Consider the following 6,406-nt stretch of genomic DNA (forward strand, 5'->3'; position numbering starts at 1 on the left):
GGTCAGTTGACCCCTTAAGGAGTTATTGCCCTTTATAGTCAATTTTTAACCATTTTTCGTAAATTTTTGTAATCTTTTACAAAAATCTTCTCCTCTGAAACTACTAAGACAAATTTAACCAAAATTGTCCACAATCATCATTAGGGTATCTAGTTTAAAAAATGTGTCCGATGACCCTGCCCGCAAACCAAGATGGCCGACATGGCAAAAAAATAATACATAGGGTAAAATGCAGTTTTTGGCTCATATCTCTGAAACCAAAGCATTTAGAGCAAATCTGATGGTATAAAATTGTTCATTAGGTCAAGATCTATCTGCCCTGAAATTTTCAGACCAATCAGGCAACATGTTGTTGGGTTGCTGCCCCTGAATTGGTAATTTTAAGAAAATTTTGCAGCGTTTGGTTATTATCTTGAATATTATTATAGATCGAGATAAACTGTAAACAGCAATAATGTACAGCAAAGTTAGATCTACTAATTAGTCAAGATGACCAAAATTGTCAATTGACCCCTTAAGGAGTTATTGCCCTTTATAGTAAATTTTTTACAATTTTCATAAATTTTGTAAATTTTTGTAAATTTTTACAAAATATTTTCCACTGTAACTACTGGGCCAAGTTCATTATAGATAGAGATAATAGTAAGGAGCAAGAATGTTCAGTAAAGTAAGATCTACAAACACATCACCATTACCAAAACACAATTTTGTCATGAATCCATCTGTGTCCATTGTTTAATATGCACATAGACCAAGGTGAGCGACACAGGCTCTTTAGAGCCTCTAGTTAATGGTTACCAAGCTCAATAAAACAACTGTCAAACAAGCACAGTAAATTCAAACGTGTTCATTCTTCCCGTGAGAGTGAATGGCAAAGCTGACACTTTTGAAAAGTTGGTATTAAATCAGATATTGGACATTTGATGGCATGTCCTTCCAAATGTAGTGTAATTGGTTTACATGCATTTAACTAGCCTTGCAAAACCTCAGGAAGGCAAAATTAGGGCCTATGGGTAATTTAATTGTTTAAACTAATATCAATAAAATAAATCGATAACACAATAAAATGTTATTACATCATCGAGCGAATTTTGACTGTTTCAGATTTTATCAGCCATTCACAACAATTACTTTTCATGTACACTTTTACAAATATTACCCAGAATGCATTAAGATTCGGCGAATTGTAACAAGTATTACATTTAAATGCCATAGTTATTTAATATTGGAATTCTCGCAGACAATCAGTATTCATTACAAATTTACAATAGAATGTATATTCGATAGAGCATAGACTGAATCAGTAACTTAACTAAGGAAGTTGATGTTTCAGTTAGAAGTGCTACAATATCCCTAGTTAAATAACACATAACAAAAGATAACTGAACACGTTTATGGGGAATTTAAGCCATGTATAATCAAGTAAAATTTGAAAGAATTATTTAGCTTGTTTGGTAATTAACAAAGAGATGAAGGTGATATGCAGATTTCATAGACTATAATTTGCGGCTGAACGTCAAACAGCCAACCATCACTATCATAACCATCGAAGACTTTATCCATTCATCATCACATATTTCTTTATATTTAGCTATCACATTATTATTTATAATATCCATACAGTCTTTATTATAACTATTTAAACTTTTGTTTCAAGTACCATAAATTAACCAAAGTATAGAGTTATTAACTCTATCAAGAGAGACATGGAATTGTAAAGTAATCAAGAGTAAAACTCACATGAATGTACTATGTATTAACGCCACACATATTGTTATGCCCCAGCCGTAGTCAACGGGGGTTGGGGGCATTAAGTGTTACCCTTGACCGTCCGTCAATCCGTCTTGCCGTCTTTTCGGCCGTCCGTCCGTCCCATTTTCGTTTGTTTGTAGCTTGAATGGGGGCATTTTTGTCCTCGGACACATTCTTTTTAATTTTTTATTTTAAAATATTTCTTCCTATGTTTGTGTCATAACCCAAACCTTTGCAAAATGACGCAAAATTTTGCGAAATAAGACAGACATTTTGATTTTTATTATAATTCATTAAGATTTGTTTATTTTATGACTTTATTGAATTTACATTTCAAATTTTTTTTTATAATATGAATCGTAGTATTTTGTAAATATTTCATTTGCATGCCAGTGTACCAGTAAAATTTGGTTGTGATTTAGTTAATATAAGTACCAAGTCATTATAATTAAGATACTTATAAATAAAGGAATACTTGTGTCGCATTTATTCACAAATAAAGAATAATTGTATATCAGAAAATTATATAAATTTAACATGAAAATAGATATTTGGTAATGAGCAATTTTCAATGGAACGGACAGGATTTTGAAAATTTTGATTAACGGAATGTGGCAAAGCAGAGATCCGCAAAACAAAACAAAAAAATAAAAGTCAAATAGACAAAATGATCTTACGGCTTTAAAATGAATTATTTAAAATGACAAATTTTGAATTTTGATGTAAGAAAGCGTTATTTTGAAATCTCAAAATACGATAAAGATTCTTCGACAGAAAATCAAGGGGTTATACATTTCAGTCTAGTAAAGGATCTTTTTTCCACGGTAGCAATTTGAATGTAAAATACATAATAGTAATAATAATAAAAATTAAAAAAAACTTTATCTTGTTCATTTATCTCATGAGCATAGCTTGTTTGGATCTAACTAACCTTACAAAGGCTCAAACGATCGCTTACTTTTGAAGTATATAAAACTCGGCTACATTAACAGGGTAGGGTTTTAATTTACTTCGGTACAATTTCAATTGATTTAATTTTCTTTGTAATGTTCTTCTACTCATCATTATTCAAGATTACATCTTTGTCTTTTTTGTTTTTGGGATGTATAAATACCCTGGAACGTGCGGTCTGTGTTTTTGTTAGATGTTTTTTCTGCTTTGTATCGATCTGATGAGTTGAGCCCTTTTCAACGGATTCTTATAGTTTGTTCTTAGGTTGTACTGTTACACCACTGCCCCAGGTTAGGGGGGAGGGTTTGGCAAAAGCAAACTAGGTTATCCCCGCCACATTTTGTATGTGTCTGTCGCAAGTCAGGAGCCTGTAATTCAGTGGTTGTCGTTTGTTGCTGTATATCATATTTGTATATCGTTCATTGTTTTGTACATAAATCAGGCCGTTAGTTTTCTCGTTTCAATTGTTTTACATTTTTCATTTCGGGGTCTTTTTGTAGCCGACTATGCGGTACGGGTTTTGCTCATTGTTGAAGGTCGTACGGTGATCTATAGTTTTTAACTTCTATGTCATTTGGCCTCTGGTGGAGAGTTGTCTCATTGGCACTCATATCAAATCTTCTCATTTTATAAACACTCAAGCATTTCTAACACATGTGCAAACAATCTATTTAAATTAAAATGCATATCTATATTTTTAACTCGCGTGCTCGTACATATACGATAACGAAATCAGAGATCTATAGTTTAATCAGATTGAAAGTGCAAAGAGGGATACAATGTAATACACGAAGCCTCCTCCATTAAAAACAGCTGATTTCCTTGAAACTTAAATAAGAAATAAGATAACACAAATGTTTGCACTATAAATACAGAAAACTAAAGGCTCTCAAGAGCCTGTGTCGCTCATCTGTATTTACTGATGCTTTAGAAATCATGTAAAATAAGGTTAAAATCATAATTAATAGTATTAGATATTAAAAATTATAATGATGTCTAAGATAATAACAAAAAACTGCAAAATGTTTGTAAAATTACTAACTCAGGGGCAGCAACCCAACAACGGGTTGTCGGATTCGTCTGAAAATTTCAGGGCAGATAAATCTTAATCTGATGAACATTTTTGCCACCTGTCAGATTTGCTCTAAATGCTTTAGTATCAGAGATATAAACCAAAAACTGCATTTTACCCCTATGTTCTATTTTTAACCAAATTGGTCATCATGGTTGGAAGGCGGGGTCATTGGACAAATTTTTTAAACTAGATACCCTAATAATGATATGGCCAAGTATGGTTAGATTTGTCTCAGTAGTTTCAGAGAAGAAGATTTTTGTAAAAGATTACAAAAATTTACGAAAAATTGTTAATAATTGACTATTAAGGGCAATAACTCCTAAAGGGTTCGACTGAAAATTTTGGTCATGACAACCTATTTGTAGATCTTACTTTGCTGAACATTATTGCTGTTAACAGTTTATCTCTATCTATAATAATATTCAAGATAATAACCAAAAACTGCAAAATTTCCTTAAAATTACCAATTCAGGGGCAGCAACCCAACAACAGGTTGTCAGATTTGTCTTAAAATTTCAGGACAGATAGATCTTGACCTGATAATCAGTTTTACCTAATGTCAGATCTACTCTAAATTCTTTGGTTTCAGAGATATAAGCCAAAATCTACATTTTCCCCCTATGTTCTATTTTTAGCCATGGCGGCCATCTTGGTTAGTTGGCGGGGTCATCGGATACATTTGTTAAACTAGATACCCTAATGATGATTGTGGCCAAGTTTGGTTAAATTTGGCCCAGTGGTTTCAGAGGAGAAGATTTTTGTAAAAAGCTAACGACGACGGACGACGACGACGACGGACGACGGACGCCAAGTGATGAGAAAAGCTCACTAGATTTTGGCTTATATCACTGAAACCAAAGAATTTAAAGTAGATCTGACATGGGATAAAATTGTTTATCAGGTCAAGATCTATCTGCCCTGAAATTTTCAGATGAATCGGACAACCCGTTGTTGGGTTGCTGCCCCTGAATTGGTAATTTTAAGGAAATTTTGCCGTTTTTGGTTATTATCTTGAATATTATTATAGATAGAGATAAACTATAAACAGCAATAATGTTCAGCAAAGTATGATCTACAAATAAGTCAACTTGACCAAAATGGTTAGTTGACCCCTTAAGGAGTTATTGCCCTTTATAGTCAATTTTTAACCATTTTTCGTAAATTTTTGTAATCTTTTACAAAAATCTTCTCCTCTGAAACTACTAAGACAAATTTAACCAAAATTGTCCACAATCATCATTAGGGTATCTAGTTTAAAAAATGTGTCCGATGACCCTGCCCGCAAACCAAGATGGCCGACATGGCAAAAAAAAAATACATAGGGTAAAATGCAGTTTTTGGCTCATATCTCTGAAACCAAAGCATTTAGAGCAAATCTGATGGTATAAAATTGTTCATTAGGTCAAGATCTATCTGCCCTGAAATTTTCAGACCAATCAGGCAACATGTTGTTGGGTTGCTGCCCCTGAATTGGTAATTTTAAGAAAATTTTGCAGCGTTTGGTTATTATCTTGAATATTATTATAGATCGAGATAAACTGTAAACAGCAATAATGTACAGCAAAGTTAGATCTACTAATTAGTCAAGATGACCAAAATTGTCAATTGACCCCTTAAGGAGTTATTGCCCTTTATAGTCAATTTTTTACAATTTTCATAAATTTTGTAAATTTTTGTAAATTTTTACAAAATATTTTCCACTGTAACTACTGGGCCAAGTTCATTATAGATAGAGATAATAGTAAGGAGCAAGAATGTTCAGTAAAGTAAGATCTACTAACACATCACTTTTACCAAAACACAATTTTGTCATGAATCCATCTGTGTCCATTGTTTAATATGCACATAGACCAAGGTGAGCGACACAGGCTCTTTAGAGCCTCTAGTTAATGGTTACCAAGCTCAATAAAACAACTGTCAAACAAGCACAGTAAATTCAAACGTGTTCATTCTTCCCGTGAGAGTGAATGGCAAAGCTGACACTTTTGAAAAGTTGGTATTAAATCAGATATTGGACATTTGATGGCATGTCCTTCCAAATGTAGTGTAATTGGTTTACATGCATTTAACTAGCCTTGCAAAACCTCAGGAAGGCAAAATTAGGGCCTATGGGTAATTTAATTGTTTAAACTAATATCAATAAAATAAATCGATAACACAATAAAATGTTATTACATCATCGAGCGAATTTTGACTGTTTCAGATTTTATCAGCCATTCACAACAATTACTTTTCATGTACACTTTTACAAATATTACCCAGAATGCATTAAGATTCCGCGAATTGTAACAAGTATTACATTTAAATGCCATAGTTATTTAATATTGGAATTCTCGCAGACAATCAGTATTCATTACAAATTTACAATAGAATGTATATTCGATAGAGCATAGACTGAATCAGTAACTTAACTAAGGAAGTTGATGTTTCAGTTAGAAGTGCTACAATATCACTAGTTAAATAACACATAACAAAAGATAACTGAACACTTTTATGGGGAATTTAAGCCATGTATAATCAAGTAAAATTTGAAAGAATTATTGAGCTTGTTTGGTAATTAACAAAGAGATGAAGGTGATATGCAGATTTCATAGACTATAATTTGCGGCTGAACGTCAAACAGCCAAC

Source organism: Mytilus californianus, unplaced genomic scaffold, assembly GCF_021869535.1.
Source record: "Mytilus californianus isolate M0D057914Y unplaced genomic scaffold, xbMytCali1.0.p SCAF_6, whole genome shotgun sequence".
Classification (NCBI taxonomy): Eukaryota; Metazoa; Mollusca; class Bivalvia; order Mytilida; family Mytilidae; genus Mytilus; species Mytilus californianus.